We start from the raw sequence: 10779 nt of genomic DNA, 5'->3' as shown, positions 1-10779 counted from the left end.
GGGAGGGAAGGAGAGAGTCGGAGGGGAGGGCAGGTGGGGGGGAATCGCTCTCGCTGCAGAATCTGCCGTTCGCTGGCACTCAGTCACACCGAGAGAGCGAGAGCGGGTCTCACAGACGGCCCAGGTATGGGTACAGAGATGCCCGGGACAGGTGTCCGGACCAGAGGAGCATGAGCGGGTGAGTGTGTGTCGCCAAAGTAAAGGTGCGTGTCAGACAGACGAGTGTGAGGAGGATAACAGTGACGAGAGGATGTGCAGTGGTGCTGATAAAGATGATGGTGTTCTCACGAGTGTCTTCTTCTGGTGACATCTCACTGTCTGAGGATGCTTTTCCTTCCTCACTCTTTTTCTCTCACTATCTCTCTTTTTCTTTTTCCTTAAAGATAACAAAGTCGGCACAGGTTTGAAGGTAGACAGTGTGCGTGTGTGTGTGTGAGGCACGTGGCGGCCACTCTCATTTCCGGGAGTGTCCACACCGTCTGGTCCCTGAAGATGAACGATGCTTCTTGTTTGTGGGGGGAGGAGGAGTCTTCAAGGTGTGTATGTGTGCATCAGATGTGCGTTTGCATTGTAAATGACATGCATGTTTTAGCTGCCGTGTGCATTATTGTATTTGCTTTCAGTTAGTGTTGTGAGGTTGCATGATCTCGTCTGCACTCACAAAGTCACAAAAAAGACAACTTATTGCAAAAGCAGTGAGGGGGAATCGAAGGCGCTGCGTGTCTGGGTGGGTGTGGGGTGATCTTGTGGGGAGCTGCATAAGCCGTTTTCTGCTAATTTTGCCCCAATGCCAGTTCACCGGCTCTTAAACGTAGCTGATCAATTGCCGCTACATGTTTTTCGATGTAATGGAGTCAGTGGCGGGAGACGAGACGGAGACAGACAGACACACACACACACACACACACACATATGAAGCTTCACTCAAACTCCAGCCATACTCCACACCATATGCACACCAGAGATCCTGAAGATGAAAAACACAGAACAAAGAGAAAGACAGACAGAGAGACTGACCATCTGACTGGAGGCTTTTCTCGACCAACAAAGGCTATGTCTGCTCCCTCGACGGACAACTTCAAATCCGACCGCTCATCCTGGTTTCCTCATACCTGAATTTTTGGGGGGGTTTTTTCGTCTGCTTTTGTGTGCATGCCATTTGGTGCATGATATACCTGTGCGCTGCGTGTCTGTGGCTCTAAACTCTGCAATGAAGACCAAAACGGCACATTTTATTTCCATAGGCCGAACATTATTAGCAATAATCTTTGTTATGCTGGACGAAAGAAGATGTGAGTGTGCAACACTTGTGTGTGTATGTGTGTGTGTGTGTGTGTGTGTCATTAACCTTTGTGGACACCGCTGCACTCCTCCTGGTCCCTGAGACCCTAACTTGTGAGCTTTGTGTGCTAAAAATCACAGGTTAAGCTCTTGGGACCTGGGCAGAGGGCAAAAGCACTCAATCCCCTGGCCGTGTCCTGACTGAGACGGACGTGGGACGGATGTCTTTGAGCGATAAGACAGAGAAACGGTGGACCAGAGAGAGGATGCGGCACTGGCGTGTCTAAGAGATTGAATGTTCAATATGTTCACATGCCTGGTGATGATGATGATGGTTTCTTCTGTTTTTTAAATAAAACTTGATCCTGTATGTCTGCTGAGGTGTTTTTCTTTGGGGTGAGGGGTGCAGGAGAGGGTCGTCATGCTAATCGCTCTGTCTGGCTGTCTGGTCGCCACAGAAGTGCCGGGATTATCAGTTATTCCCACACCAGTCTCTTTTGGTATAAGATTAACAATCATTTAAAAACACCAATCTCAAAAAAAAAAAAACTAAAAATCATTAAACACTTGATTTGAAAAAAAGAAAATCTTGAATTCGGGAATAATTTTTGATATTTTGCAAAGATTTTGTCTTAAATTAAGGTAAAACATGCAGCCGTTTTTTCTAGTGCCGCCCTTCATAGAAGATCCCAGCACCTGCACTACTATGAAACAAGTCTGCTTGGATCTATCCTCATGTATCCACTAATTTTTTGTCTAATCTAATAACGTAAAATCTGTCTGATGCATAACCAAACGAGTCTGTGTAAAAAAAAAAAAAGCGAGCGACATATTGAACCAACATATGCTGACACCTTCATTTACACAAAAACCATTTCTATGAATAGACTTCATTACCTCTTGAAGACTTCGCTGTTAGAAAAACATGCGGCTTGCAGATTATTGTGTTTATAGGAACGGCATGCACAGGCGTCCATGTTTATACGTATCGTCATGTCGTTTTTGAGCAGAAATGACATTGAACTCCAGACGGATGGTAGTTTTAGGGGGTCTGGTTGGCACGGAGCTGTGGGCTCCTTCCTGTTTTAAAGATGTAAACTCATTAAGTCTAATGCCTGGCTTTATTCTTTATCTCCCTGGAGTGTTTAACTTTTGAAAACCTAATTTTGCTAAATTACCCACACCACAAATCTATCTTTCTCTCTCTCTCTATCCCCCTATTGCTCTCTCTGTCACTCTCTGTGTGTCTCTCTCTCTCTCTTTCCCTCTCTCTAATTATATTTTTCCCCTGCTTGGTTTCACTCTGAACAATGGCCGATGCCAACTAATCAGGCTGGGTCTGTGCCACGAAGCTCCCAGCAACAGCTGAAGCTCTGCCATGCTCTGTGCATACCAAGCAGTCAGCCACGACCAGCGAGCGCCAGCCTGGTGCCCAACGCTAGGTCAGACAGTTTTATTAGGATCCGTCTGACACTCGGCACAGGCTGGCAGTGCCAACGCACAGATAAAATCTTGTGTGCTGCTCACACTATTCATCTGAGCTAGCACATAAATACTCCCTCATCCCACACGCTCTCACACACACAGACCGTTTCATCAGCTAGATGAGAAAAGGAACAAAGACTTGGATCCAGCCAGGAACAAAGATTTTGTTATTTAATAACCGGACCACTTCTGAATGGTCCAGCAAACACCAGGGTCTGATGTCTCAGCCTCACTGGCATGGTTTCATATTTACATTTTTGGCTGACAGCACATCGGACTGAGTTTCATTAGTGTGTATCAGAGCAAAAAATGGTTTGTTTTCTGGCTGACAAGTCTGACCAGCATTTTCAAACAGACACAGACATCCAGAAAGATAGACAGGCAAAAGACATGCAAACAATGAATGAATCAATTTGAAATAGTTTAATATTTTATTAATATTTATAAATATTTATTTATAGTTTAATAAATAGTCTGGCTGTCAGATTATCTTAAAAATAAAACGGATGGACTGAGAAAAGTTTATTCATAGACTGATAAAATAACTTTATGAATAATGAAATATATAATAGCTATAATTCTCATAAATTGTGCATAAACCTTCTTAATTGACTTAATAAGAAAAGTACATTTATTTTTGAAGTAAAACTATTTTGTTTTATCTGAATGGACAACAAGAATGTTTGCAGTTTAATTTAAATAAAAAATGCTTGTACTTATAACATGAAATGTGTATTATATCAATGTACACAGAGAAACAATGTTCAGCAGTAAATCAAACATTTTGAAATATAAAATATACCTAACCTGATATGGTTTAGTTCACACAAGAATGATGGAGTTGCCCTTGTTATAGACCGCAAGAAATATTCCCTTGATAAATGTCAGGAAATAAAGACCGGCCACTGAGGAATTAAAAGAGCCCGCTGATGGTGTGTGAGTGTGTGTGTTCTCGCTAACCGCATGCGGTTTAAATAAACTGAACATTTGTCTGGGATAAAGCTACTGAAAGTAGATTAAGCAATAAGAGCTCAGGCAGGAGAAGCTGCAGGAGCCGGGTGAATTTACAGGATTACAGGAATCTTTCTTCCATTGGTTGTCAGGGATTGTTGTGGTGCATGCTATCAGTGCAGGTCAGAGGAAACAGTGGGTCCTTCTCACTGCTCACTGCAGGTACAAATAACAGGTGCAAACACACAGAGCCTCACAATGTCTGCGTACATCCCGATGCTGCCACTGACACAGAATGCACTTGTTCATAGTGCAGAATATATTGATGAGCATAATGATGACAAACATTCATTTTCCAATATACTCAAATTCTACTTTAGTGCTCAAAAGTACTGAACAGGCATTGATCATCTTTGCTGTACGTGAAATTTTGATTTCTAATTTCACTTTACAAATACAGAATTTGAAGATTCTATTGTAAATGCTATTCCAGTTATCATATCGGTTATTGGCCATAACAACAAATATTTTGGTAAAACAGATCAAGTCTCAAATCTGTTTCATATTACTTGCATTATGCATATTACTCCCTGCTAAATTTGTTCATTCAGAATATTACTGCATGTTAATCAAAGCTTGTTTTATCATTATTTGTTGTCACCCTTTTATTAAAGCAATAAGCCACTGGAGGCCACGTATTAGTCATTTTATTATAGTCATGTCATATTGAGCCTATTAAGAAATCATTTTACCCACTGTTAACACTAGTGAGAAATAAATAAATATACTAAAATGTATTTGAAATACATTTATTTCATGCTAAGTATATTACAAATATATTTACCTATTTATGTACTTAATAAAATTACCCTTAAGTTGTACTTTTAATATACTAAATTGGTATATTTAAAAGAGCCATTGCGGTTTCCGCAAAGATCCTTTCTCTGGGAAAGGACTTTTTCTCAGTTTGAAGAACATTTTAATAATCAACCTTTTCACTTTTCAACCCTTTTGTCCAATGAAAAGGTTCCGAGGATGTTACAGGTTCTTCATGAAACCATCAATACCAATAAAGAATCTTTATTTGTGAGAGTGTAGAATCACCTTATTTGTGTATGATTGTGTTGTTTTGATGGTTAGTTCAAAACTCAGTGGGATCAGAATCTCAAAATGTGCTTTGATGTGTCAGATTGGTATACTTCATCATTGTCACTAATCGTATGAAAACTGATTCTAAACTTGAAACTTGCATCAAACTTCAAAAGACATATTAAACAAATAAAAAAGATAGTTTTTTCCCATGCCACCCTTCACTTTATAATCACAATCATATTTCAAAAAAGTGCATGTCTACTTTGTGGTCCAAGGGTTAAAGCTTCGATAATATCTGTCTGCTGGGGGTTTGATTAGGTCAGACAGAGATATTACAAGAATTTGAATAGAAAACCAGAAGTAATTTTGAAAATGTCATTATTTTATACATACAGTACGTCTCTGGGACCCCAAACGTAAAGAAAGCAGATCAATCTCAGCACACTATAATTCCATATAACGTATCCCCAAACAACCCATAACTCGGCCCGTCACTCGTAAAGTCTTTCCTCCCCGATTCATCCTGCCCTGTGTACCCTGTGACCGCCTGCCCTTCTCTGTGATGTCTGCAGTACTGCTGTGGAGGCGTTGCCAAGGAAACGCAGTATCTGGCTGGCAGCGCTCTGGAGTTATTGAACCACAACTAGCTTTTAGCTTTAGAGGATAATTAGCTTCTGTCTCACAGGTTTCTCTCAGCCGATGGGACTCCAGTGGACCCCGCGGCTGCTCTGAGCGTCTTCCTCCAGTCAGAGCTTTTTGGCGGTTAGCGGTGGCCGCAGGTGCTCCTGTTACCTGCACGAAAAGCTGCATGAGCACCCCAGCAATCCTCAAACACTCTCTCTCTCTCTCTCTCTCTCTCTCTCTCTCTTACACACACACACACACACAACCCAGACATATTTTTGTTCTTCAGCATACAGTGAGCTCTGGCAGAGATATGAAATATATAAACCTGTCTGTATCCTAAAATGCACTCTCTCTCACACATAAAAACACAAACAAACAAACAAAAACAATCCGTTGTGAATGAGTGTCCAAAATAATACAGATTCAATTAATATAATTTCATATAATGCTGTAATATAATTTACAGATATACTTAATGGTTTTAATTGCATTAATTTTCTTCTTTTTAGGTGCAGATGTTATTTTCAGCTTGAAGGGAACTTGCAGATTAACTTGATATTATTATACGCATTCTTACTGTTTACTAGGATATGCCATAAAATAATACCACATTATTCAAAACATATATATTTATATTTGCCTTATTTTACCTTTTAAAAAAATCAAAACAAGATAAATGTACTTATAAGCAGACATTTCAGCAAAGTTATCTTTAAGTTGTTGTCAATTTTCAATATAATTAAATGTTTTATTATATATATATATATATATATATATATATATATATATATTTGTCTCTTGTATATATATATATATATATATATATATATATATATATATATATATATTCTATATTAGTTTTTGTTTTTTACAGCAAGTTTATATTTTTACTGGAAAACAAGATGAATGTATTGATTAAAAATACTTTTCTGTTCTTTTTTTCTCAATCTCAAACCTTTGATATTTTCCCACAGTGTGTAGAAATGAAGCAGTGTGTGTGTATAAGTTTACAGTAGCAGTTTCAGCAGGTGAGTCTGACACAAATACACTCCTGCGTTAAAGGAAGTGGAGAAGAGACAGATCCTTTGACCTTCTGATTTCACACACTGTCCAGTGGCACACACACAAACACTCACATACTCAGACCACAGCTGCCCATTAGTCTGTTCATCTCTTGTATATTTGTATTTTAAAATGCTGTAAATGTTTAAGACTGTCTAATAAATTTATATTACTGTATTACTTGTTGTCTCTCTTTTAACACATTAAATCATTAACCTTTCACACTTTTAAATACTCCCTCAATATGTATAAGTGCAATATTTTCACAAATGAAGAAAACAATCAAAGAAAGCTGGATGCGGCTTTGCTGATCTGTGTTGCATATTAAGGGTGGTAGCAGCAGCATCACAGCATTAGCTTGCTGGCTTTGGGAAGTGTGTGTGCGACCCTGTGTGCTTGCAGACGTGAGTATGTGTGTGTGTGTGTGTGTGTCTTTACCCATAGAGCGGCCAGCCAGGCTGCAGATATCATCCATCTCCTTGTCACAAAGCGCCAGGGTTGCTGGGTAGGCAGCAGACAGCCGCTCGGCGCTGAGGATGGGAGCTGAATCCTAATTCCGCCACTGCTCTCCCCCGCCTCCCACGATGGAAAATCATTAACCTTAGGACTGGAGAACAAAGCAGAGAGCTTTAGCCAGCTAGCTGCTGTTAACACAAAACGCCTCAACCACATATTAAACAAAAGAGTATAGCTCTTCTTCAAAACAAAGTAAGCTCACAACAAAACCATCCATACCTTAAGACAACATTTAAGTGAGCTGCCTACATAGTCAGACAGCAGTGGAACCTCACAAGTGAGTGATTCGGATCATTCTACAAATTACACGTTAAAGTCCTCCTGGGAAGTTAATATTTACGATTTGGGAAGTTGTAATTTCAGTGTTATGTGTGTTCAAGTCATTTAGTCACTGCATTAAAAACTCCTTCTACAACATGATGAATAAAGAATGTGCATCAGTGTGTTTTTGCTATTTTATGTTTTTATTTCATTTATAAAGTGCTGTGAATTTAATTTAAATATGTTAAATATTCTAACACAAATATAAATACTGTTGCAATTTAGGCATGCAACTGGAAAAATAATAATCCACCAACAATATTGCATCTGACTGGTCCCAGATGCAATTTGGAAATTCTGGGCTTAAAGGAATAGTCCACCCAAAAATTATTGTAGATGAGTTGTGGAACAGATTTGGAGAAATTTGGCATTACATCACTTGGTCACAGAAGGATCCTCTGCAGTGAATGGGTGCTGTCAGAATGAGAATCCAAACAGCTGATAAAAATATCACAATAATCCACACCAGTCCATCAATTAACATCTTGTGAAGAAAAAAGCTGCTTTGTATAAAACAAATCAATCAAGACATTTTTAACATTAAAAAAGTCCTCTATCCATAATATTGTTTCCTCCTTTGAAAAAGCCACCTGAATTAGGAGAGAAATATGCATAGATCAAGCACAGTGTACAAGCCAAAACAGATTTGTAAGGGAACAAATGGACTTTTCCACTGAAGGAAGCATTATCATGGATTACAGAGTATTATGGGTTATGTATTTTGTCCACAAGCAACAGTTTAAAGTTAAAACATCTTACAAATGGATTTGTTCCTTACAAACAAGAAACCCATCAACTCCAAAGAAACCAATTGTTAGAATATAACCCATTCACTGCAGAGGATCCACTGCTGAGAAAGTCATGTAATGCTAAATTAAAACAAACTCATACACATCTTGTGTGGCCTGAGGGTGGGTAAATGTTCAGCAAATTTTCATTTTTGGATTAACTGTTACTTTCAAGATAGTTCAGAGATTCCCACTCATAATCTTAACTTTTTGGTGGCATGCCTATGCATTAAACCTGTAAATAGAATCTGTCCAACATGACGTGAACAGCACTGTGAGCACCTCGCAAGTCACAGTACAGGGCTTCTTCTCTGTGAAGGACACATGCAGTGCTGCCATATAATTGTGCTATATTGAGGTATCTTAAGATGGAAAAGTATTTTAAGAATAAAAGAATAATTAACATAATTATAGCCTTAAAATGCTGCCTTATAATGTGTTTAAAACGGTTAACACTGAAAAATTGTGTTTGGATATGGTATTATTGCTGCTTTTTTTACAGTATATTTGTTCTAAACATGCTAAATGAAACTTTCATAACAAATTACTCAGATGTCTTATTATCAAAGAGCTTTAAAGAGTTATTTACAGCTTTTAGTTTATCTTTACCTACATGGGGGAAAGAATATAAACCCATGTTTAGGTTACCTGTCCTTACCTGGGTAAGTTACTGATCGGTTAACACTTCCTCCCAATCTTATCCTGTAAACCGGAATGTCCAAAAGTGCAAATTACAATACTATTTATGCAGTTTTTGCAGTATGCAATGCATATACTGTTGAAATATGCACATTTTTGTATGTATAGAATACCCAGATGGCCAAATAATGCAGCATACAGGCATAGTGCACTGTGCAGAGTCCTCAACTTGACCTGCTACTGCTATGCAAGGATGATCTTTAAAACCTTCTTGACTTCTTTAATTGATCAGACATTTTTACACAACTTTGGATTGAAAAACTTTGGATTTATGACAGTGTAGAATATTAAAGATTTGAGAATTTTTTTTTTTTTTCAAAAGTAAAAGGCAGTATACGGTAGAATTACATTATATAATTTCCGAACATAGACACTCCCCAGCCAGCTTGGTTTTGGAGCAAATGAAGTCTGTTTTTATAGATCCAGAGATCTGTTTACTCAGGCTGCTGCCCATCTATCTGCCTGTATTTCTGTGCGCGAGGACATGCGATTCTGTTCTAGTTCTTGGAAGTCAGTGGAGGCGCAGGGCTCTTTGTTGTTTTGAACTCAAAGGACCCTCCTGAGTCTGCAGGCCAGGGAAACAGATCCGGTCCCACACACAAAGGAAACTTTGATTCAAGGGTGAGTAAAACAAATGCTCTGCTTGTACGTTATCAAAATCTACTGGCCTTTTCCTGAAGTGCAGCCTCGAGGGATCTCCCATGAAAAACGAGGAAAGAAAAACTGAATTATCTTTTATGCAAACTAAACAATGATTCTCGTAGATTAACAAACCCAATGCATGAATCCTGGGGTCCAAAGTAAACAGCGGCGAGCAGGAGGAAGATGTGCTCAGACACAGAGCCCAGCATGAGAGAGACTCTTCATGTGTTATCTGGAAGTTTGAGGACACTGACATAGTAAACTCTTTAACCTGAGCGTCCAAATCCTTACCACATGTCAGATAAACAGGCCTCACTGTAAAAATACAGAATACCTAATAATAATGTACCACATATGCAGAATACTGACAATCAGTCAGACAGTTACTTTTGTGTTAAACTAAAGAAAATGAAGTGATTCAAAGCTAATTTTTTTTGCTGTATTGTTATTTACTTTACATCTCATGTATCTCAAATTATGACAAAAAAAGATTTATTTTTACTAATGTTTATTATAAAATTATTTATTATAAATTAATAAAATATTATTTGTAAATATTTATATATAGACAGAAATATAGATAACTGATCGCTATTCATTTTTTAATGAAATTATTAAATTTAGTTATATAATATGAAAATATGACACATATGTAGTCAAAAGTTTTTGAATAGTATGATTTTTCATGTTTTTAAAGAAGTCTCTTCTGCTTTTATTTTATCCAAAGTACATCAAAAACAGTAAAATTTTGAAATATTTTTACTATTTCAAATAACTGTCTTCTATTTGAATATATTTTAAAATGTAATTTATTCCTGTGATTTCAAATCTGATTTTTTAGCATCATTACTCCAGTCTTTATCATCACTTTTGGTTGATTTAAAGCATCCTTGCTAAATAAAAGTCTTAATTTCTATTAATTCTTTCCAAAAGTTTTACATTTTTAAATGGTATATAATGTCACAAAGTGTTTTATTTCAGATAAATGCTTATCTTTGGATCTTTCTGTTCATCAAAGAATCCTGAAAAAAATATACTCAACTGTTTTAAATATTGATGATAACAACAACAATAACAATAATAATATATTTCTTGAACAGCAAATAAGCATTTTAGAATGATTTCTGAAGTATCGTGACACTAACACTGGAGTAATGATGCTGAAAATATAGCTTTAATCACAGGAATAAATTACATTTTAAAATATATTCAAATAGAAAGAAGTTATTTTAAATAGTAAAAATATTTCACAATATTACTGCTTTTGCTGTGTTTTGGATCAAATAAATGCAGACTTGGTAAGCAGAAGATAATT

At 37.5% G+C, this 10779-nt stretch overlaps 1 long non-coding RNA gene across 1 annotated transcript in view; it reads left to right on the top strand.

Annotated features, from left to right (window-relative positions):
- LOC122138743 overlaps positions 1 to 6170 on the top strand; it is a 34863-nt gene extending 28693 nt beyond the window's left edge. The window contains exon 3 of the long non-coding RNA XR_006155766.1: positions 5495 to 6170. This is a non-coding gene — a long non-coding RNA (uncharacterized LOC122138743). The remainder of the gene's footprint in view (positions 1 to 5494) is intronic.
- The last annotated feature ends 4609 nt before the right edge of the window (positions 6171 to 10779 follow it).

This window comes from Cyprinus carpio, chromosome B10, assembly GCF_018340385.1.
Source record: "Cyprinus carpio isolate SPL01 chromosome B10, ASM1834038v1, whole genome shotgun sequence".
In the NCBI taxonomy this organism is placed as follows: Eukaryota; Metazoa; Chordata; class Actinopteri; order Cypriniformes; family Cyprinidae; genus Cyprinus; species Cyprinus carpio.
The sequence above is the reverse complement of the archived record's forward strand: the minus strand, read 5'-3'. Positions and strand labels throughout refer to the sequence as shown.